This window comes from Hakea prostrata, chromosome 3, assembly GCF_041222555.1.
Source record: "Hakea prostrata isolate BN-2017 chromosome 3, UWA_Hpros_2, whole genome shotgun sequence".
Lineage (NCBI taxonomy): Eukaryota > Viridiplantae > Streptophyta > Magnoliopsida > Proteales > Proteaceae > Hakea > Hakea prostrata.
Genome location: NC_142602.1, coordinates 52,346,497 through 52,371,968, shown reverse-complemented (window position 1 = coordinate 52,371,968; position 25,472 = coordinate 52,346,497). Strand labels below are relative to the sequence as shown.

General features: G+C 38.4%; 2 pseudogenes; one reads left to right on the top strand and one right to left on the bottom strand.

The window, feature by feature from the left end:
• Nucleotides 1–9,845: 9,845 nt before the first annotated feature.
• LOC149022457 (L-type lectin-domain containing receptor kinase IV.2 pseudogene) lies at nucleotides 9,846–12,332 on the bottom strand (annotated as a pseudogene).
• Nucleotides 12,333–15,828: 3,496 nt separating this feature from the next.
• Nucleotides 15,829–17,860, top strand: LOC149022456 (L-type lectin-domain containing receptor kinase IV.2 pseudogene; annotated as a pseudogene).
• The last annotated feature ends 7,612 nt before the right edge of the window (nucleotides 17,861–25,472 follow it).

Below are 25,472 nucleotides of genomic sequence, written 5' to 3'. Positions count from 1 at the left end.
CATCTACTCGATCGGTCAAGTCAGATTCAGATACGTCCATTCCTCGCCCCCGGCGATCCTTTCCGGTATCCTTCACACTAGAGTCAGCGAAATCCCGGATTTCGGACTCATCAACCCTATTGGTCATCCACATATAGTAAACGGGAAGCTCTCACGTCCTCTCACGGATTGGTTACCGGTCTTGAGCGCCCGTGAGCCCAAGTCTATCCATATGCAACCCTACCAATAAATGGCCCCTTTCGAGTATCCGTAGCATGGTTTATGTCCCCTACCGGATTGGCTACCGGCCTAAAGCGCCCATCCAACCATACACTACCACGGGTTGTTCGGTCTCAATGCCCTTCCGATTCGGGTCTGACACGACAAGGATGAACCTAGCCACACCACTAGACACCCCTATGTATGTCATCCAATAACTCGGGAAAGTGTCGATAGGCACCATCGGAGAACATCCCATACTATTCCCTCCGATGCCCAAGGACAAGTGTCGGTAGGACACCCTCCAATCCCAAGTCATACGTAAGCAATCACATATTCAATCTCATCATTTCTCATGCATCCAATGCATATTCATAATAGTAATCAAATCATGATATTGAAGCGAATCATTATAAACATAAGTAAATCAAAATGATAAGATGACACAACAAGAGTATAAAGATTTAAATGCTACTTGTTCTAACACATATGTAACAGTCTTATAATGATTGAAAGAAAAATAAGGGATTTCGTTCTCTAAATAAAACACAATTCAATATTTGATGACTTATATGTTTATGGAGATAACCATCCTTACCTTGGATGAGTTGATGATGAATTGAGAATACCAAGAATAGTCCAATAGAAGTGTTAAGGCCCTAAACAGACATCAATAATAAGTTAGAAAGAAGTCGGGAAGATCGGATGTCATTCGAGTCAAAATCGACCAAGGTTCTTGTCAAGGCAACAACTTTGGTCGATGGTATCGACCAAAATGATCGACCAAAATAGTCCTCGGGCAGAATAGGGGATTTTGGGGATTTTTGGTCCGAAATGAGTCTTCCAGTGTTCGGATCCATCTCGAATTTGGAGGCATACTTAACAACAGTAGTAGGACACTATAAATCAAGGAATTAACCCAATCCAATGGTCTAATTAAAAAGCCCCAATTTGAGCTATCAAGTTCAAGTGATAAACATCATGGTATGAGTTGGAATTGATTGCATTGATGAGTAATAGCATGCAATAGTTAGAGGAACTAATAGAAATTCGATTGGAATCATATGGCAATGTTAAACATGAACATAATACACTTTATAGCTCAGTTTGATATCAAATGGTATGGTGTTAATAGGTAAATCATGCAATACATATGCTAGGCATGAGATATAAGCATTAGCATCAATGAATGGTTGAGGGAATCATGGATTGAGCATGAGTAGGCACTTGGAGTGGTGGTTGCAAGGTTGCAGCACCATTCCAAATGTCCCATCAGCAAGATGACAATAGAAAGGAGTAGAAAAATGGTAGGGTAGAGAGTGGATTGAAGAGTCTTACCTTAGTGTAGAAGATGAAGCCAAGAATCAATGATAAACTAAGTGTCTTTGATGAGATACCCTTCACACTAACCAAGGAGCTGCTTTGGGAAGCTCTCCCCACGTTTCCAGGTGAGAAAAATGATTGCAAAAGGCTCAAGGCTCGAGGTCATATTAAATAGAAAAGGAATATTCCATGGAATCATTAACTTGGCAGACTGGGACATTTTGGTCGATGCTTTTGGTCGATGGTATCGACCAAAATGATCGACCAAGATGATTTCAGCAGAAAACTCAGGTTTAGAACAGCAACTTCAAGTAGGGATTTGAAAGGCTATACAAGGTCAAATTGAGTGAGGTTTTCTTCCACAATTTAATCAAGAAGTCTAGTTTCTAGGAATACCTTCGGATTGTGCACAGGAGGTCATTTGGTACATCAACCATGTTAATCTTCTCCGATGCGCAGACTTTCCTTAAACACTGACAATGCATTTAAGCAAGGGGTATCATTGTCAATGTCCATGGACTCGGTCTCCAAATCATGATCATCAATCAGGATGGTCCATAGATCTCTTCTTCCACCGCTTCGGGTCCTCGGACCTGAATACAACAGTGGATCCGGGTCAGGGTCAAGGTTAGAATAGGGCTGGATATTACACATGTAGAACTCCCCTCTATTTGGATGAAGCTGGAGAACGAAGAGTTTTGGGCCCTGAGTTGATAGAAGCTACTGGAGCTATGGTTGACTTGATTAGAGAAAGAATCAAGGCAGCTCAGTCTAGGCAGAAGTCTTATGTAGATAAAAGGAGGACAGATCTGGAATTTTGAGTAGGCAAAAGGGCTTTTCTGAAGGTCTCATCAATGAGACATGTGATGAGGTTCAACATCAAGGGGAAGTTTAGTCCAAGATATATTGGTCCTTTTCAGATTTTAGAGAAAGTTGGACTAGTTGCATATCGGTTGGGTTGAAATCCAGCCCTATCCTTACCCTGACCCGAAACCCTTGATGTTTGTAGGTTCGAAGACCTGAAGTAGTGGTAGAAGAGACTTGTGGACCCTACTAGTTGATGATCTAGTGTTGGAGTCCGAGCCCATGGACATTGACGATGATACCCCTTACTTGAGTACATTGTCAGTGTTTAGTGAAAATTTGCGCATCGAAGAGGGGTGAACTAGTTAAAGTACCTAATGAACTCTCGTGCACAATCTGAAAGTATTCCCCGAAACAACACTTCTTGATTGACTTGTAGAAGAAAACCCCACTCAATTTGACCCTGTATAGCCCTCCAAATCCCTGTCCGAAGTTGCTGAACTTGTTCTGATTTTTCTGCTGAACTGTCTTTGGTCGATCCTCCTTGGTCGATCCCGTTGACCAAGAGCATCGACCAAGGCAGGCCAGATTGGAAAATTTGATGCTTTTTGGAATATTCCCTACCCTATTTATGCTAGCCTCGTATTTTGAGCCCTATTCTAATCATTGCAACACCTGAGAACATGGAGAAGGTTCCCCAAAGCTCCTCCTTGATATATCATTGTTCTTTGTCTCCATCATCAACTACAAGGTATGATTCATCACTCTAACTCTCTATTCTATTCTTTTCTATTCCTTTTCTTGCTGTTGTAACCTTAGAGTTGATGCTGCAACCTTGCAACCATCACTCCAAGTGTTCACTCTTGCTTAACCTATGATCCTCTCCCATTTCCATTGATGCTATGCTCACATTTCAAGCCTTGCGTATGCATTCCTTTGATCCTCTTCTTAACTTCATGCATTCTTGTCCTAAATTGAAGTATATAGAATGCCATGTATACGTTCCTTACTAGTATATGATTCTAACCCAATCCCTATTAGTTCCCCTAGCTAATTCATGCATTTCCAATGCAAATGCATTTGATTTCAATCCATACTTTGATTCTTGGCTATAGAACTTAGTAGTCCAATTTGGGGCTTTCTATCCGCTCATAATTCTTCAATTGTTGAGAGGCATACACCACTACCTTACCATGTTGCATCAACACGCAACCCAAACCAATCTTGGAGGCATTAGTGTAGATTGTCAAACCACCAAGTATAGTGAAAACCGTAGTACTCGTCAATCTAACTTTCTACTCTTCGAAATTCTTCTCACAAGCTTCGGTCCACACAAACTTCTCTTCCTTTCTAGTTAACTTAGTCATAGGAGCAGCCAACCTAGAAAAGTTCTCAGTAAACCTTCTGTAGTAACCCACCAATCCGAGGAAACTTCTTATCTCAGTCACAGTCTTCGGTCTTTCCCAATCGGCAACTGCTTGCACCTTTTCAGGATCAACACGAATACCTTTGGCTGAAACTACATGGCCTAGAAATACAACCCTTGAGAGCCAAAAGTCACACTTGCTAAACTTAGCATAGAGTTTCTTTTCTCTCAACCTTTGCAATGTGAAATTTAGGTGTTTCACATGCTCTTCTTCATTCTTCGAATAGATCAAGATGTCATCAATGAAGACGATTACAAACTTATCAAGCACATCATGAAATACTCGATTCATGAGATCCATGAACACGGCAAGGGCATTAGTTAAACCACAAGGCATAACTCTAAACTCATTATGTCCATATCTTGTTCTAAACGCTATCTTGAAGATATCACTTGACTTCACTTTCAACTAATGATATCCCGACCTCAAATCAATCTTCGAGAACACGACTGCACCTTTCAACTGATCAAAAAGATCATCAATCTGGGGCAGTGGATATCTATTCTTGACGGTCAACTTGTTCAACTCCCGGTAATCAATGCATAGACGCATGCTACTGTCCTTCTTCACAAACAAGACTACAGCTCCCCAAGGTGAAACTCCATTCTCTTCTTTTACTTTTCCCGCCTAGTGTATCACCTTGGTTTCCAAACTAGAAGCAAGATATCCAAGAAAATCATCAACAACTTGCTTCCACTCTTCTACTTGCATTCATCAAAATCCACTTGACCAAATGATTTGAATGCTTAAATCATGCATAGAATCATCAACAAGATAAGCAAACAATCAAACATTGGTCAAAAATCCAAACTTTCCACCAAAAACCAACATTTCACATTCAGTGTTCAGCTAGTTGAGTGGTCAGTCGACCAAGCTAACACAGCATATGAAAATGGCTTTAAAATTTCATTTTTCACTTCAAACTTCACTTCTAACTCATTTCTCTTGTGGGAGGGCTCTGGAGAGCATTCTTGCAAGTGTTTCCAAAGAGATTCCAAGTGATTACAAGCTTCAACAACATCAAGACAACACACATTGCACATCAAAGTAAGGTAATCACTATTCATCATCTTCTCAAGTTGGTTTCTTCACTTAGATTTTTTGAAATACCATGTTTAACTTGTTGTTCTAGGTTAGAAACATGTTCATGCATGCTTAGTAACATAATCCCATAGTTTCCATGCAAAAGCACACCTTAAACATCAAGCAAACACAAAAACAACAACTTGCTTTCGCTAACGCAACCAAAATCCCCAAATTTAGTAAAATTTCTATTACTCCCAAACAGCTTGGAATTTTAACGTCAAATCATTTGCTACATGCTCCAATGATATGCTAGAGGTACTTAAGCAATTCGTTTCAACCAATTTCAACGTTTTCAAAAATCCCCAATTTTTGACCTAGAAGCCAAAATTCTTCTTTCTAGCTTGCTGAATGTTTCGCTTTAGGTTGTGATTTTGATGGGTTTCCTTCAATTAAACTTCATAAGCATGAAATTCAAGGTATTACGTCACATGCTAGTATGTTCAATTTGAATTTTCCCCAAAATCAAAATTTTCCGAAAAATTACGAAAATGCCCTTTTTGTCTAACCTTTTGGTAATTTTCTAACATTAACTTGTTGATCTTTTTCTACAGGTATAGATATCATGGAGGGACGGGGATGAGGAGGCCGTGGTTGAGGTACATTAGTAGGAGCTAGGAGAGGTGGTGGTCAGGTACCTATGCAGCCACGAGCGGAGGTACTAGATCGACACCGCTTCGTTACTCCATTGGCAGAGTATCTCTACGAGGTGTACTTCAAACATTGCCGTATAGAGTACAAACGACTATTACAAATACGAGAGTTGAGGACATTTCAGATCGGACGGAGATTCTACACTTTGAGATGGACACACCTATTCATAGAGGATCTACCGATGTACCCAAAGTTAGTTCGGCTATTTTACAACAATCTGACGTCATTCGAGGAGGGTCAGGGTGGTCAGTTGGAGTTAGTGGTAGCGAGTCAAGTCAAGAGGGACTCAGATGAGATTTTCTACATGCACACTAGCAGAGATCTTTGAGGTACCTCATTACTTGCATGCATGTATGTGGATATCAGGGGGTGAGGAGTTTAGTAGACACTTACTTCCTTAAGTGTTGCATGAGATCTGTACTACACTATGGGATGATCGTCGGTGTTATCGTCCTAGGATCAGTGGTGAGATGATTCCATTGGCTAGGGTCATTGGATGGATCATAGGGAGGAACATCATACCGAGAGCAGGACATCACCATGTGGTCTCTGTGATGGATGCCTTGCTCATTTATCGGATCTATATGAGATTCGAGATCGATTTGGCATACATTGTACAGAATGTTATGATCGAGATTGTCGAGCACCCGAGTACTAGGAATCTTTGTTTTGGGAGCCTATTGACACACATCTTCATGTACTTTGAGGTGGGATTAGATGATGAGGAGAAGGCAACTCGAGTTATGGGATATTCCATCGGTGCGAGGTCTATTGCACTAATGCAGTTAGATCAGGCGGAGAGGTCTCCAGGTCCAGAGGATGAGTTTGAGTCTAAGGATGAGGATGGGGTGGCACCAGTAGATCAGGGATAGGATGCTGCAAATTCTGATGATCAGGATGGAGAGGATGCAGAGATGCGTGATGCCGATCAGGATGATCAGGGGATTCCTGCATCACACTTCGAGGTACGGGGCCCATCACATGCCGCTCCAGAGACACTAGACTTATATGCACGGATGCTTTCCATGACTTTCATGTTGGAGAGGATGGAGGTCAGGCAGGAGCAGATGTATGAGAGGATGGAGGTGAGACATGCACAGATAGAGTCCAGATAGGAGCATATGTTGTCTCAGCTCACACAGATTTCTGAGGATGTCAGGGCACTTAGAGATCAAAGGCGGTCTCTTAGATAGACATATTGTACTAGGATTTCAATTATGCTTCTCATATGTAACTTGATGTAAAACTTTCTTAAGTTAATGAAATTTGCTTTTGTTTCACTTTATTGTTGTGCATTATTCACTTTCTTTTTATTTCATTAAGTGATGCTTGTTCACTCTAAGAATACAGGAGTCACTTATAGATCTATGACTCGGGAATGTTTCATCATCGTTTTTGTGGTTGGGGTTTCACTTGAACTTGGGCTCTGATACCACTCTATCACATCCACCCAGCCGGTACCCTACCAGGTATACCCGAGTATGTGATCCACAGTCCCAAGGATCAAGTATCAAGCAACCATGCCTCCCACATACACAATAACACAATCATGAACAATAATAATCAAGGTAAAAGCATATAATAAAAGAATCATGAACAAGATAAAAGCAAAACAATCAGAGAGCGGAATAAAAGATACCAAAGTATATATATAATTTGAAAAGAGAGAGAGAGAGAGAGAGAGAGAGAGAGAGAGAGAGAGAGAGAGTCACTCCCTCAATGGTAGCGAAAAGTAGATAAATCAAAGTTAAGTTACAGATCCAAAAATTTAAAAGAGTATACCAGTGAAAGTTAAAGCTACAGATCCAGGTTCCAAAATAATAGTATAAAGGCCTAAGCTAAGGTCTCCTCGATTTTATACAAGATATCCTCATAGGTGTACACGTAGGAAACTAAGCATGGCCTTTCCCACACCAAGGTCAGGCTAATCTTGGTACGGAGGGTAACCACCCTTGGTGTCTTCACCATAACCTTCATAGTGGTTAGGACCTTTAGAGTAGATGAGGGATCCTAGTCCGTCTCGAGGTAGGAGCCATCAACTTCTTCAATACCTGAAGAGAAATCTAACAAAACAATTGCAAAGAAAGGAATGAGTTCAAAAGAACTAAGCAAGACAGTTATTCCATAATACATAAGTCATATGATACAAAACATAACATGATGCGAAATGATATGAGACAGATGATGCAAATATGATTCTAACTCTACATATACTAGTCTCTATGATAGACATGCTTTGAGTCATAGCACCATACTTCTTTAGGTAAGTCTCAATCACTCAGCATCGGTGGGAATTGGGTCCTGCATCCCTCGGGACAATCCATGGCTAGCTTTTAAGTCACCGCTCTCTCACACCTCCATTTGGTCTAAGTATTGGCGCATGTCAAGGTAAAGCCTAGCCTAAAGCAAGTCATCTACTCAGTCATATCATGTGAGATCCAGATACATCCATTCCTCCCATCCCGAGATTATACCCGTGTACCATGGGCACTATGTGTGAAGGTGGGGGAAGGGAGGACAGGCTGCACGAGTAGAGAGGATTTTGGTATTTTTACCAACCTATTATCAAACCACTATAGTTTATTTCAAAAATTATATGGATCTTGGATCTAGCCTCTTGGGCTTAATGTCTAAACAAACCAATATTTTGAACTTCTTTAACCTTCTTAAAGAGTAACATAAACTCATGATCTTATTTAACTTCCACCATATAATGGTTCAATCTAACTGGCCACCCTCCAAATTTTTTAAAATGTTCCTTTTATTTTTTCCCCCTTATTCTTTTGTTTTTGGTCAACTGACTCTCTTTCCATATGTGAATATGAGCACTTGCCCCCCCCCCCCTCTCCCTTATTTGAGAAAATTTTTAAGGACAAAGACAATGGGTTATTGTGCCCTCCACCCCCATGTTGAATCATGGCTCCGCCCCTTCCCATATACCGTTTAGTAAACCTTGGATTGGTTGGTTTGGCCTAAAAATTGACACCCTTGCTATGAGAATAAAGGCTTGTCCTCACCTCAAACATTTCCAATCATATATTTAAGTTGAGGGATCCACCTCTAGTTTATCTTATTAGTACTTAAAGGTAGGCCCTCCTCTTAAATATATGGTGAAAGAGTATAAGGGAAGCACAATCATCTACCCTCACAGGTAGAGGATCTAGAGTCCACACTTACATGGTTTTCAAGATCATATCCAGGATCATACCCGTATACCATGGGCAAGCTATGTGTGAAGGTGGGGGGAGGGATGACAAGCTGCACGGGTAGAGAGGATTTGGATTCCCCATGTGAATCAAACTGAACAGATCCATGTTTACAATTCACCCTAGCAGACACTAGGTCAACACCCCTTGGTTGGTCTTTTGTATTTTCTATAAGAATAATATATATGTAAATTTGGAGTATGGATTTTCTATCGGCCTCGCATATTTCTATTACACATTTAAGAGGGGAGTTGACTTCTGAACATTGATAAACTGGACTAGTGGTGGGTCCTTCTAGATATGTGATGAAAGAGTGTAAGGGGAGTATAGTCTTCTACTCTCATGAGTTGAGGATCCCGACTCATGAACTTGACCTAGTCACTTTGGAGTTCGGATCACCACCTAGTCGGGGACGCACATATTGCTCCCCTGACACTTCTCCACCACCCATGGTGTGGGGTCCCTATGAGTACTAATAAAATAATTTAAAGGTGGAACCCCTAGTGAGTCTCACATGGACCCCACACCAAATGTGTGATAGAGAAGCGTCAAGAGAGAAATATGTGCTTTCTAGAGGTGATCCGAACTCGTCAATTTGGTTTTGAGTCTCTTTCATCTACTATGAAAAGACAATTCTTTTGTTCTTTTGTTAAGGAAATGCATTCGTAGGATGTGCTGGTTGTGGTATTAAACAAAGAAAAGAAAGGCATATCTATAGTAGTTGCAAAGAATTCATTATACTTACTCTTTATACGAGTAATAATTCATTTTTTTTTGTGAAAATCAGAGGTGTAACTTTTGACAAAGGAATAAAATTAGAGGATGACCAAAAATTTTCCTTTAATCATTTAACATCCTAAGATTCTTCCCCACGGTCCATCACATCCCACATAAGTTGGATTGAGGATAGTCACTTTTTTTGTGGAAACCAGAGGTGTAACTTTTGACAAAGGAATCAAAATAGAGGATGACCAAAAATTTTCCAATAGTCAATTAAAATCCGAAGATTCTTCCCCACATTACATTCCATCCCACATAAATTGGATTTAGGGTAGAGGATACCATGACACGATGACACGTTCAAGAGGAGTGCCCGCCTCTGAACATTGATAAAATAGACCCTCTTGAATGTATGATAACAAGCGTCAAAATAGAGTTTTCATCTACCCCTAGAATCATCCCACACCACACCATATATGTAAACAAATTATCTATTCATGGAGGTAGCACATAACATTTTCTCTTCATGTCTCCATGTCACAAACAAGTGCGGTCTCATTCCTGAGATCCAACAAGTTAATTTCAGATGTTGGACCATAACATTGACATCAAAGTAGATGATGTGGATACATACACCTTACAAGGAAAAAAAAGCCAAAACATTCTATATATTCACCTAGAAATAAAACAAAAACCTGGGCATTGGGAGCAGATTCCCATAACACATTAAGCACTCATTAGGAGATTTTCTTCAATGAGGGGACCCAAATATACGGGGACTGCATTAAACTTAAAAATTTAGATTGACACTGAACCATTTTTATGAAAAACTAAGAGAATCTATGAAACTCACTTCTTGGATTGTTACAGAAACTAAAAATAATTGGACTCATCGACCTTCAGAGAGTATAGAGTCCGCAACTGATGATGACCGAGCTGTGCTCCAGCAATAAAGATAAGAAGAATGAGTAGAGAGATCAGAAATGCCCATTTGGAGTCCAAGCAATGCTTGCTCTGGTAGAGAAAATTCCTTTTCTAGATAACGGATCACTTGTTTCATATGAGGCCTTTTATTTGGATCAGAGTGAGAGCAAAGCAATCCAAGTTTTAACACCAACTCCATTTCCTCCACTTCATAATCCATCCCCAGTTTTGGATCCACAGTATCAAGAATGCTACCCTTACTCCAACATGAGAAGACCCAATCCACAAGCCCAACACAGTCTCCTGATGCTGCAGGCTCTATGGGTCTCCTACCACAAGAAACTTCAAGCAAAAAGGCTCCAAATGCAAACACATCGACACTAGGTTCTGCTTTACCAGTTCTTCCAAGTTCTGGTGCAAGATAACCAAGTGTTCCCATCACATGTGTGGTGCGAGGGTTAGATCCATGGTCATATAATCTTGCAAGCCCAAAATCTCCTAATCTTCCATTTAGCTCCTTATCTAGTAAGACATTGCTGGATTTTACATCTCTGTGAACCACAACTTGTTCCCATTCTTCATGAAGATATGATAATGCAGCTGCCACATTTTTGATGATTTGAAATCTTTGATACCAACTGAGTCTCGTCTTTGTTGTTGTTGGATCAAACAGGAATTTGTCTAGACTCCCATTGTGCATGAAATCATAGACTAGAAAGAGCTCTCCCTCACGACGGCAATAGCCCAAGAGCGGAACAATGTTTCGATGCCTTAATTTACCATTGCTCATTATTTCAGAAAAAAATTCTTTCTCCCCTCGTCTTAAATTGTGTGAGACTACCTTCACTGCAACTTCTTTCTTTGATGTGGGTAATACACCTCTATAAACCCTACCAAAACCACCCATCCCAAGAAGCTCCTTGTCATTGAACCCCTTAGTTGCATTATAGAGATCTTTATATCTGAACCTGTAAGGTCTATAATTGATCTCCCAATCTTCAAGCACTTCAGCAAATTTTTTCTTCCTTTTAACTATATATTTGACTAAGAAAATACAGATTATCAAAGCTGAAATAGTACCTAATACAGAAGATGCAATAATAGGAGCCTTATTAGGACTTGTTTTATGTGTTTGTCGAGGAAGCTTAGGAAGCTCGGAGAGACTGAGTTCTCTAGCTTCTCCATTCAACTTAAAACTCCAACCCAAGATATAGTAGGTTATTGGCAAGACATATGTAGCTGAAGAGAACCCTACAAACATAGGATCCATGATAACCTGAGAAAGATCAAGTTTTGAGGACAGGAGTGGAATTATTGGTTTAGGGATGTCCATAGGAGCTAAAGTAACATTAACTTGCTTCTCTATGCCATTGTATTCCACCCAGACTTGCAAGGGCTGTCCATCAGTGAGGCTTAGGTTCACAAACTGATTCTTTTCTCCATTAAAATAAGAAGCTGTTGCAGACTCAATGGATTTCAAGTCATTGACATTGATACCAACATGATTTCCGTCAATGTCATTGAACTCTTTGTTTTGAAGAGTATCTAATTCAATCGCAACGACATGGTTAGATGGTTTTCCAATGTTGGTTGTGTTGAAGATGCCAAAATAGTTTCCAGGTAAAGCACCAGGAAACTCTCTTGAAGGTCCAATTACGAAAGTCATTCCAGGGCCACCATATTTTGTTTTCGAAATGGCAAAAACAAAAGTAGTAGAGAAGGATAAAGAGCTACCCATGGAGGAATTCCTTAAGTGAAGTGGATATGGATAGAAAGCATGACTCACCTGTTGATTTGTGATGTTAACCAACCTCAGAAGGCCATTTTCTGTAATCTGTGCTAAGCCGTCCAAGCTCATGTTAACACCTTGAAATCCATTGAACGTGAAACTCACATCTTCTTGTTCTGATGATGCTGTAGATCTCCCAACAATAAGCATCCACACCACGAACTCCAGGAACATTTTCTGTCACCTAGTTTCTTAGATCATATAAGAATTAGTCGTTCATTGATCTTCTTTTATGTATTTTGGTGGAAAGAGTAACTTTCCCATGAGGAGAGAGATATTGACATAGGTTGGGACGGTGGGCACCACCACAGCTGTGGCAGCTATGGACCAGACCAACTGTTTCCCATTTATGAAAATGAAAATGAAAAGTCATACCATCAGGTCCATCACAGGGTTGCTGGCAATGACAAACCCAAAAGGTGATGGATTTGATTCGATCCCTTCTTCATGATGCTATATATAATAGTCTCACACTCCTACCTCCAATATAAAAAGTTACCAATTGGAGAAAAAAATGTAAATCATTTATTTATATTAGCCCATAATGCATTCATATATAAATTATAATATCATTTTTATTGAAATTAAATATAGCAATAATATTAGTTTAAAATTGTTGACAAGTGCTCAAGACATTTCAAGATGATTGGCAAAAAGTACAACCCTCTAAAACTAAGTCAAATTGGTAATTACTCTCCAAATACCACTTAAATTTGTACACGTAAACCCCTTTAGCAAATTTTGTTATTCTTAAATTGCCCTTGCGTGGGGTGTCAGCAATTCATACTTCCCATCATTAAGTGCCCTTGTTACCATTTTAAGCTTCCTACTTCCCATCATTAAGTGGAGAAAGCCATGTCTGATATTTATTGGGTTTACTAACATGGTAAGCTTAAGATCCATTGGGCATTCTGGGATCGTATTAGTATGCCAATGCAGGATTGGTAGAGTGGTAGAGATCCATACTTCTCAATGGAGAGGTCGTGGGTTTGATCCTTACTGACAACGTCTCCCCCCCTGAGGATGTAATGAAGGTGCGCGCAAGCTGATCTGAATGAACCTCAACTTAAAAAATAAAAAAAAAATTCAGTTGTTTTAAGTAAGCCAACATATAAATTGGTGAGTGACCATGTAAACCTATATCCACCAAAGGGTAATGAGTTTTTGAAAATTAGTGAAATCTCTTTTTTTTCTCTCTTGTGGATGTAGGCAATTTAGTTAGAACATGTTAATTTTTTTGCTGTTGTGAGTGTGTTTTACTTGTGTTCTTCTTAATAATTGTGCATCCATCCCTAACAAGATATCAAAGCATGGTTTTGTGGATCGTTGTTCGAATTGTGTAAACATCCAGGAAGGAGAAGTGGGGTCACATCACATTGAATGACGATGATGAGCTATACGAGACATCCCTAGGTAGGGCTGTGTGCCACGTTGATTTAGGTGACGGCAATCAGGAGAGGCATCCCCAGAGGAGATGTGGGTAATGCATTAAGGTGTAGTGAATTTATGGAGGCAAGTGATTGCAGAGAGACATCAACAACTTTTTCTTCAAGGTGGTCTATAGAATTCAAGTCAAGATAGAGATTGTTGGGTTTAGGTGTCTTGTATTCTTCATATCCATATATTTATGGTTTGACTGTATTTGTAATTGGAACAAGGTTTGGGTTCAATTATTTGTACATGATTAAAATTATACTTATATGGGAATTAAGGTTATAAATTTCCTTGTAAATGGTCTCTGTGGGATAACCTAGAATGTATCTATCATATATTACTACATGAATTCCTTCTTCTTCTTCCATTTGTCATTTTATTATATGATATATAATAATACAACTAAGGGTGTATCTATCATTTGATCTAACCAATTGAGCATTCTAATGAAAGAATGGTTGATTATCAATTTGTAATAGTTTTGGAATATATATGCTTAATTATTTTAAAATGTCTTGAAATTTTCTCAAATTTTTCAACACTTTACTTTTAGGATTAGGACATTAATAAATTAACGCCTTCAGTCTCTTCCCATCCTTAGCATTATAGAAAAGACTTCAACCCAGTGACTGCGTCAACTTTGACTTAGACATGTTCTAACCAAGGGGTGTTGACCCGGTGTCGGCACAATACTTTGAAATTGAATCTTGTAAACAACTTCGAGATATTTAAATTTTAGTATAGTCTTTTGACAGCTAATTCAAAGATTCTTTGATTCAAGTGGGGATGCACCAGTGGAAAACGTAGGACGGATTTAATAAACAGTAAAGTATTTTTGTTTTGGAAACATCATAAACAATTTTTAGTATTTTTAGAAACGGAAACACTTTTATAGAGATCTGATTATACTTATTGGGAATACAAATAACCCAAAAGATTCCTTTCACAAGGATAAAAGCATTTTAAATGGAGAGAGAAAATATGAAGAACATGGACCACTTTCTAGAAAAACTTGAGCTAAGATTTCAATAGAAACAATGAAGAAAAAGCTGAACTTTGGTTATCTAAGATAAAGAAAATGAAGAATCGAATGATCCTTTGCCATTAAGAGTAAAAAAGCAACGAATGATTTTAGCAATACAAGAGAGTTTTAACGGGATTCTTATGTTTAGAATACCAATTCATGAATACCCCCTTTTATTGACCAAAAAAAAAAGAATACCCCCTTTTAAACTATTTCTCTTAAACTCAATTTGCTTCAAATTTGTGTTTGAGAAATAGCCTTGTTATTGTGTCAAAAGTGTTTCTCCAAGCACAAATTTTCATAAATTTCAATTCATGGTTTGAAAATCACTGAAAACAATACTAGTTTCATCAAATAGTTTTCAATCAATTTTTTTGTTTCTGAATGCAATAAACATTGGAAACTATTTTTTAATGGTTTATCAAATGAGTCCTTAGTATCCCTTGGGCCCTTGGAGCTTCAAATAAGGAGACCTCATACCTTACTAAATTTACTTGCTCAAATTTCCAATGCTTCATTATTAAAACTAAAATATTTCATGAGGGGCCCACTAGTATCATGAATTTTCAAGTGAGCTAATAAAGTTAATTATGGGGAATTGATTCCTCAAGAGGGGTAAAGTAATGTTTAAAATCCTGAGGGTGTATATGTAATTTGCTCAAACAATAATAATAATAATAATAATAATTTTATATATAATATAATAATAATAATAAACAATATATTTACCATCAAAGGTTAGTTGATAATAATAAACACATATTAGTGAAAAGGCCATGCATTCAAGTCTCCCAATGGTATATGTAATATTCCCTCCCCTATGTATATAATATGCTAAAAAATAATATAATATTTTTGTGACATTATGCTTCGGTCAAGAACAAATCTCACAGTATTACCTGTTCCAGTTGATGTTCAAAATGTGAACCTAATTCAATGTAACGATCAATCAATTTTAGCCCGAGGGTATGCATATATGTAAGTCAACAGAGCCGCCAGATGTGCAACAAACACCCTGCTGCACGATGGAGGAATTCAGTTTCAAGAAAAGTACTTTTAATCAAAAATATATTAGTCTGAACCCAGCAAGCTGGAAAGGAACTTGAAGATTCTGATCAACAAATTTTCTTCTGTACCAACAATCTGAACGGGTCAGTTCTTCCTCATCTCAGGGAAGACTGGAAGGGGGAAAACTTCATTAAATAGTAAGAGATCAATATGGAAAAACTGAAGTGCCAAACAATGCTCTTCAAGGAGTCTCTGCTGTTGCTTATCCTAAGCAGATTTGTTTCATCACAAGCAGAAGATGTTGCATTCACCTACAATGGCTTTCAAGGAGTTGATATTAAGTTGGATGGCTTGGCCCATATTACAGACAGTGGCCTCCTAACATTAGCAAACAATAGTTTGCAACACACGAGTCATGCTTTCTACCCTCATCCGATTCACTTCAGGAATTCCTCCACTGGTACTGCTCTCTCCTTCTCTACTACATTTGTTTTTGCCATGGTCTCTGAATTAACAACAATAGGTGGCCCTGGTATCATGTTTGTACTTGCTCCCTCTCTAGAATTCCCAGGAGCAATTCCTGGCAATTATTTTGGCCTTTTCAATGCGGCCAACATCGGCAATTCATCGAACCATTTAATCGGAATCGAATTGGATACCGTCCAAAACGAAGAGTTCAATGATATCAATAGTAATCATGTGGGTATTGATATTAATGACTTGAAATCTGTTGAAGCTGCTCCAGCATCCTATTTTAGAGATAGAGAGAATCATGATCAGTGTCTGAACCTCAGTCTTATCAGTGGAGACCCCATGCAACTATGGGTGGAATATGATTCCACCAAGAACCAACTCAATGTGACTTTGGCTCCAATTACAATCCCTAAACCAACCATTCCACTCTTGTCCCTGAACATTGATCTTTCACTGACCATAGTTGATCCCATGTTTGTGGGCTTTGCATCATCTTCAACAGCAATTCTTGCATCTCATTATGTGTTGGGGTGGAGCTTCAAGATGAATGGACAAGCAAAAGATCTCTCTCTTTCCCTGCTTCCCAAGCTTCCAGATCGGCCAAAAACAGGACTCAGTGTTTCTATCATTGTGTTTCTTGTGATGGGTGCTGGTTTATTGGTTATATCAATCTTCATTATCATCCAATGTATTGTGAGAAGAAAGAGAAGGTTTGCAGAAGTTCTTGAAGACTGGGAACTTGAATATGGAGCTTACAGGTTTAAATATAAAGATCTCTATATTGCAACCAAAGGATTTAATGAGAAGGAGCTTCTTGGTATAGGTGGCTTTGGTAAGGTCTACAAAGGTATCTTACCCACCACAGAACAAGAAGTTGCAGTGAAGAGAGTATCTTATGATTCAAGCCAAGGGATGAAAGAATTCATTGCTGAGATCATGAGTATCGGAAGACTGCAACATCGAAACATAGTGACACTGTTGGGGTACTGCCGGGGGCGAGATGGAGAGCTCCTTCTGGTATATGAGTTCATGCCCAATGGGAGTCTTGACAAGTACCTGTTTGATCAATCAGCAACGAAAACAACATTGATTTGGAAGAGAAGGCTTCAAATAATCAAAGGCATAGCTTCTGCATTACAATATCTTCATGAAGAATGGGAACAAGTTGTAGTTCACAGAGATGTGAAGTCTAGTAATGTCATGTTAGATAGAGACTTAAATGGAAGATTGGGAGATTTTGGGCTTGCAAGATTGTATGATCATGGAGGCAATCCTGAAACCACCCGTGTTGTGGGGACGTTTGGTTATCTTGCACCAGAAGTTTTCAGGAACTCCAAAGCAAACCCTAGTGCGGATGTGTTCGCGTTTGGGATTTTTTTGCTTGAAGTTGTTTGCGGTAGGAGACCTATAGAACCACAAGCTTCAGAAGACTGTATTGTCTTGGTGGAATGGGTGAATTCATGCTTGAATAAGGGGGTGATTCTTGAAACTGTAGATTCCAAGTTGGAAATGAATTATGAAGTGGAGGAGATTGAGTTGGTATTGAAACTTGGATTGCTTTGCTCTCACCCCATTCCAACTGCAAGGCCATGCATGAGACAAGTTGTCCGCTATCTGGACGGACTGGTTCCTCTACCGGAGCAGCCATCATTATGTGGGAGCTTCTCTGTGCCTTCAGAGATTACTATGACTCCAATGAGTTCATCAATACTGATTGCAGATTCGCTACTCTTAGGTGGACGTTGACTCTCTTTTGACTTTTAATTTGATTGAAAGATTTTTGCAGCTGATAATTATTAGGAACAAATGCACAATCATGAAGAAGAACACGCTAATGACTGGACCCAACAAAGTCCAAGGAACTTGACTTCTTTCAAAGATGTATTAAAGATGTAGTTGTAATTGTTCAAAGATTTATATAAAGAAGAAAGAATTAACACAAAATTTTAACGTGGTTCCATCTTCAATGTGAAATCTATGTTCGTGGTAAAATCACCATTCAACATGCTACTTGGGGAGAGCTATAATTTTCTTTCAATAGAGATAGTAATTTACATGATATAGTATTTTACAAGAGATGGAGTTCTACAAATAATAGGAACTATACAAAGCTTAGGACTGTTAGTCTTCATTTTATATTAAAAGATTAACATCCAATAACACTCCCCCTAAAGTTGGATCGAAGATTACATCTAAAGACAATTTGCCCAATACTTCTTGGAATGTTCCTTTGGACAGAGCTTTTGTAAAAATATCTAAAAGGTGATCTTCCATTGATCTTCACTTCTTATGAATGGAGTTTCAATAGTTCCATCTTATATTTTATCACAAATAAAATGACGATCAGCCTTGATGTAGTTGGTTCTTTCATAAAATCATTGGGTTGCAAGCAATATGGGTAGCTGCTTGGTTATCGAAAAAAGAGCTTCATACGTTGATTAAAACTGTCAAATCCTAATTCTTTGAAGAAGAGATCTTACCCATATCAATTCACTAGTTGCGGATGCCATTGCCCTATACTTTGCTTCAACACTAGAGCATGCAAACACACCTGTTTTTTTACTTTTCCAAGTGATTAGGTTTCCTCCAACATATATACAGAAACGAATAGTTGATTTTCACTCAATAGGATTACCAGCCCAGTCAACATTAGAATATCCTTCAATAATAGTGTTTCCATTTTTCTTTATCCATATACCTCGTCCTGGGGATGATTTCAAGTAGCGTAGAATACGGTCTACCAACTCCATGTGTCATTTGGTAGGAGCATGCATAAATTGGATCACATAGCTCACTGCATAAACAATGTTAGGCCTAGTGTTAGTAAGATAAATTAGTCTTCCGACTAATCATTGAAAACAACTAGTATCTTGCAGAGGAGTAGAATCAATAACTACTTTGCCATTATAGTCCATAGAAGAATTAGTTGGTTTCACACCGATTTTTCTAGTTTCTTTTAGAAGGTCAAGAATATACTTTCTTTGATAGATGGACAATCCCCTACTTGAGCTTGTGACTTCAATACCTAGAAAATATCAAAGTTCTCCCAAATCCTTAATGTCGAAAGTTTTATTCAAATATTGCTTAAGAGTGGTAATTTTTAGGATAATTATCACCCCAGTGATAACTTTTAACTATGTCATCGATATAGACTAAGACAACAATTGTACCTTCAATAGTTTTCATGACAAATTGAGGAATCTAATCCATGCTTGTGGTGATTGTTTAAGAACATGTATTGCCTTCTTCAATTTGTAGGCAATACCATCTTGATTTTTTAATGGATGAGGAGGAACTTGCATATATACTTCTTCTAGTAAGTATTCTTGAAGAAATGCATTCTTAACATCCATTTGAAAATGGATCATCCACAATTGACGGCTATTGGCATTAACACTTTTATAGTGTTTATTTCTACTCCTGCAAAAGTTTCCATATAGTCAACCCCATATGTTTGGGTATATCTTTTGGCAGCAAGCTTAGCCTTGTAGCTTTTAATTGTACCATCATTGTTGTATTTAGTTTTATAAACCCAACGACAACCAATTGGCTATACACCTTTTGGAAGTGGAACAATATCCCATGTACAATTTTTATCAAGGGTTTTTAGTTCATCTTCCATAGCCTTCATCTACACTCATGAATTTTTGGCTTCAAAACGTTAGCCGGTTCCTTATGGTCCTCAATAGCAGTTAGAAAGGCAAAAAAGTGAGGGAAAATATTATCATAAAAAATATGAGATTGAATGGGATATTTTACTGTATGATAAGTTGAGAAATCACGCAATCTAGTGAAAGGTTGAGGCACTTGAGTTGAATTTTGAACTTGTACAGGTGATGTCTGCCTCTTCTCAAGTAGAGCCAATATATGGGGTTCTTCTTGAGTATTATGATTGTTTTGTTACTGAATGTGTATTGATGAACTATCTGTCACACTTGGTATGGGGTAGGAGCAAATTTCTATGCAACAAGGTCATTCTAGTCATCTATATTATTCTCCCCTTGAATTTGACTCCTGCCAGGATAAAACATGTGAGTTTTATCAAAACAAACATCACGAGAAATAAAAACTTACTTTGTGAAAAGATCACAGCATTTATATCCCTTATGAGATGTCGAGTACCCCAAAAACACATAAGCAACACAGCCAAAGACCCTAACATGAGTGTCACACCCCACCCAGCCCGGATCCGGTCATACCCGAATACCCGTGAGGGTGATACACCACAAGATCTAGGTTTGCTGACAATTCCATACAATACATGATAAAGTAAAATTAAATGGACAGGAAATAAACAAGTTCAAGTATTTAATTATCAATTATTAAAAGAAAGGATTACAATATCCAAACTTCCTTTCAAAAACTAAACATTAGAGTTCTAATAAAAGAAAGAATGTTCAATGTTGCAGCGGAAATAATCTAAGGAAACTCTAAGGAAAAGAAACTCCATAAGAGCAGTCCTGGCACGAATAGGAAGCATCATGTGCTTCCACTTCTTCTCCAAATACTCCATCCTGATAATCACTTGACAAAGGATCCTCAATGATGATGGGGTCCTCATAACCTATAGAGCAGTCTAAAGAACAAACAAAAATAAAAGAATGAGTTCATAGAACTCAGTGAGGTAACTAACAATCACATCATATATTCATTCAATTTCCATGTCATAATTTGTAAGGCAATTATGTGTTTAATAATATAAATAAATGAATGCATGGTGATAATATGAGGTTCCTAACTCTATAATGTAGTCTCTAAAGTAAACACACATTAAGTCATACACCAATCTTCTTTGGGCGGTCTCATCGCTCTTCCCTCACGGCACTAAAGCACGTCTGTTGGGTAAAGTCTTATCGAACCATGGTTGGGGATTAAGTCACCACTCTCTCACATCACCATTGGTATAAGATCTGACGCATGTCAACGATAAACTTAAGCCCAGTGCAAAGTCATACGGTCTCATACTACATATGGTCCGGATATCTCCCCTCACGCCTAGTGCTCTGTTGGTTCAATACCTTCCCATGTATGAATGGAATCCTCAACAGGAGGCATCTGTTGGATCCCATTCCTTAACCCGGTGGTCATCCACATATAATGGATAGGATGATCTCCATGTCCTCTCACTGATCGGTTACCGGTCTTGAGCGCTCGGAGCCCTTATCTATTATATACAACCCTACTTCTCTATGATAATAGTGGGCTTGCTCGATATACAGGACCCAACCACTAGCATCACGGGTTAACCGGACCCCTACCGGAAGCGTAATAATATTCATAGGAATTCCTAGCCCAACACTTCTAGACACCTATAAATCATGCAATTGGATTTAATGACACCACATAGGTTACTAGGGTAATGGCTGAACCCACAACCCTAGTGGAAAATACAAGGTAGAGAGAATAATAATATTCCCCCTCTCCCTTCACATACATTTACATTCCATTCTCGTAACAATAATAATATATTTAAAGGCAAAGAGCAACATCATAAATAATAGTTTTACCTTCCTTTCATGCAAAGTCACTCACAAGTATTGTGAAATCCAGCCCAAACCCTAACTCTGGACACCCTATTTGTTTTAGATGAAGAAGTGACTTGATTGGTGTTTGACCGTGAAGTGGGACCCGAGTTCAGTGTGGATAACTTTGGAAGGTCCTAGGAAGTCAGGTCAGACCTTTTCCTAAGTTGGTTGAAGGCCTAAGTGTCGGTTTTGACTCTAGAGATTCAAAATTCAGTAATTGGTACAAGGGAACCCTTTGGTCGATCCCATCGACCAGGAACTCCAAAAACATAATTTGTTATTTTTGGAAGTTTTGGATTTTGGATCCTCTATATATTGCAACCTCATTCTAAACCTAATTGTTTGGCCTTTAAACTACTGGGGGAATGTGGGAAGAACCCTAGAGCCTCCTCCTCAAACCCAGAAACATACCCAAGCATTCAACCAAGGATTTCTCTTTGATTTCTCGCATTCAAGGTTTGTGATCTATCTCCTACTGCTGTAATCTCTTCTCTCTATTGTTGTTTCTTATTGTTTTGATTATGAGAAAGGTATTACACTACTATAATGACCCAACCTCGATCTCCTTTGTCTTAGAGTGAATCCTCATTCACTCTATGCTTTCCTTGAAGCCATATGGTGATTCTCCTTCTTTTTGGTTTAGTTTTGATAGCATGATCTATTCTTACTGTAGTTTTCTATTCTAATCAGTGTTAGACTTGTTTCTCATTAGTTTTCTATTACTGATTTATTGTCATTGATCTCTTTGAATGAATCCCCATTCGTTCTAGCCTTTTCGTGTTGATCCGTGGTTTTAACCTAATAGGGGTTTTGTTAGAATTCTATTCTATTGACCTTATTAGATGTTTAAACCTTCATAGGTAGTCTTAGTATGTTGTGGAACTTCCCTTCAAATTTCAGAGTAATCAGACTTCAAACGAAGAAGTTATGACCAATTTAGTGTATTTTGTCCATATTGTATTTGCTTGGTTGATGCTTTGGTCGATCCCATCAACCAAGGACCATCGACCAAAGGGTTGTTGATAGCAGATTTTCCCTGTTTTATCTCCGTTTCGACTTCGATCTTTTGGAATTACTTCTTATAGTCTATACATGTTTTCTCAAGCTTGTTTAGGTGATTTTTGAATTGTTTTCTGATCTCTTACTTGAAGATTATAAGTTCGGAATACGAGGTGAGTATTCCACTCACAATTTGCATATTTACATACCTTGTTATGATATGATTCGAATGCATGAGTTAGCTACTGTTGTTTTACTTTCTTTACATTATATTACATCTGTAACTATAGTAGCATGTTCATATTGAGATTTACATATTCGAATTAATTATGGAGTAATGTGAATGTGATTTGGACTATGATGTGAATTTGTCTCACATCCACCCAAGTGATACCCTACCGGCATACCCGAGTATGTGATCCACACCCCGAAGAACAAGTATCGAGGAAATCATCCTCCCACATACACAATAACATAATCATGAACAAGATATAATCAATGTTTAATAACATAAACAAGAGATCAAGATAAGAGGAGAGAATGACAATATAATCAAAGCGTGGAAATAATGATACCAATATATAATAATCAAAATGTAGAGTGCGTGGAAAATCAATCCACATAATACAGCGGAAATGTAGTTCGAAATCTAATATGGAAAGATTACAACTGATTCTCAAAAGAAAGAAAGAAAAGAACTGATCAACTAAACTAAGGTCTCTTCGGTCTTACAAAGAATGTATTCATAAACATAAACAAAAGAAACTAAGCAAGGCCACTTCCCACTCCAGTAGGGCTAATCTTGGTACGTAGCATAATCACTTTAGGGATCTTCAATTTAATCTTAAGAATCGTTTAGCACCTTGAGTGAAGCATGCTTCATCGGTTTGTGCCTCGTAGTATTGGCCTTCATATTCTTCGGTACCCTACAGGATAATCTACAAAGATATTTGCACAAAAAGGAGTGAGTTTGAAAGAACTCAGCAAGGCAAGTTATTCCATAACAACATAAATAACATGATAGCAAAACATAGCATGATGCAAAATGATATGAAACAGACAATGCATGTATGAATCTAACTCTATGTATACTTTGGTCTCTATAGGCGAGACGGGCTTTAAGTCATAGCACCATACTTCTTTGGGAAGGTCTCAAATCACTAATCATCGGTTGGTAATGGGTCACTGCAGCCCTCTCGGACAATCCATGACTAGGGTTTAGGTCACCGCTCTCTCACATCACCGTTTGGTCTAAGTATTGGACGCATGTCAAGGTAAAGCCTAGCCAAATGCAAGTCATCTACTTAGTTATATCAAGTCTGAGTCAGATACGTCCATTCCTTACCCGAGGCGATCCTTTCCGGGTATCCTTCTCACTAGAGTCGGGGTAATCCCGGACTACGGACTCATCAACCCTATTGGTCATCCACAAATAATAGACGGGAAGCTCTCATGTCCCCTCACGGATATAACTCACCGGTCTCAAGCGCCCATGAGCCCAAGTCACCTATTTGCAACCCTACCAATGAATGGTCCCCACAATGTGATTCATGTCCTCTCAAGGATATAACTCACCGGTCTTGAGCGCCCATAAATTCAGATTGCTACCACGGGTTACTCGGTCTAAATACCCTTCCGAATCGGGTCCGATATAAAGAGGACATCCTAGCCAAACACTGCTAGACAAGCCCTAGGTATGATATACAATAACCCGGAAAGCGTCAAAGGGCACCATTGGAAATATCACATACTATTCCCACTGATGTCAAGGACAGAAATGTCAAAAGGACACTCCCCAAATCCCAAATCATACCTAATCAATCACATCCCCAATTCAGTCATAACATACACAACCGGTATCTCATCAAATAAAAAGATACATATAAACATGATCAACTGCATATGTAAAGGACAAGGATAAGTAATCATACATGATTCGAATAATAGAGAAATACATGAACGAGGTACTACTGTACTTGAAGTACTTACAGTAGTAGCATCATACTAAAAAAGTATAAGAATGGTAGTGAATCTATGAAATTCCCAAAATAGAAACTAAGATTCACGCAATCTATGTTAATATGGAAAAAATTATCCTTACCTTAAATAGCTTTGATGAATATCCAAAGATCAGAGAGAATGGTTCCAAACTTAGCAAATAAACCCTAAACGAGCATAGATACAACATTAGGAAAGAGGCCTAGAAGATCGAGATCAAACGAATCAAATTGGACGAAGAACGCAGCTACTGTCAGCCTTGGTCGATTGGGTGGTAGCTTGGCCCAGTCGACCAAGCGATCGACCACCTGAATGATGACGTGACAAAAATCTGATTTTTTATCCAAAACTCATTCTACAAGATCCGGAAACTCTCACGAAACTTGGAGGAAACCTCTAAAACAATAATCTAATACTAAAATAGCATAGATTAGACACTAATATTGATTAAAAAAAAAAAAGAAAAAAAAACATTAGGAAACATGACTTTCTAATTTGGTAAAAATCATAGTTTTCGATGAAAACATGCTATGAACTCAAGGGAAAAACTAGAGATGACAAGATCTCATTCTAGTAGCACAATCAGAAAATCATACATGAAACTATCATGCAAAAACAGATCTAACATGCTAGAGAAATCAAATCGAAAGAATGATCATGGCTTCATGAAGAATTCACAAGGATTATGGTTAAGATCAATATGAAGATCATAGTACCATAAGAATGAATGGAAATTTTAGAAGAGATGGTTGCAAGGATGCAGCATCTTCTTCATAATCTCACTACACAAGAGAAAAGATCATAGTAAGAGTAGATCAATACCATACAAGAGAGATTACTAACCTTTGATCGAAGAACAAGAGATGAAGAACTTGAGATCTT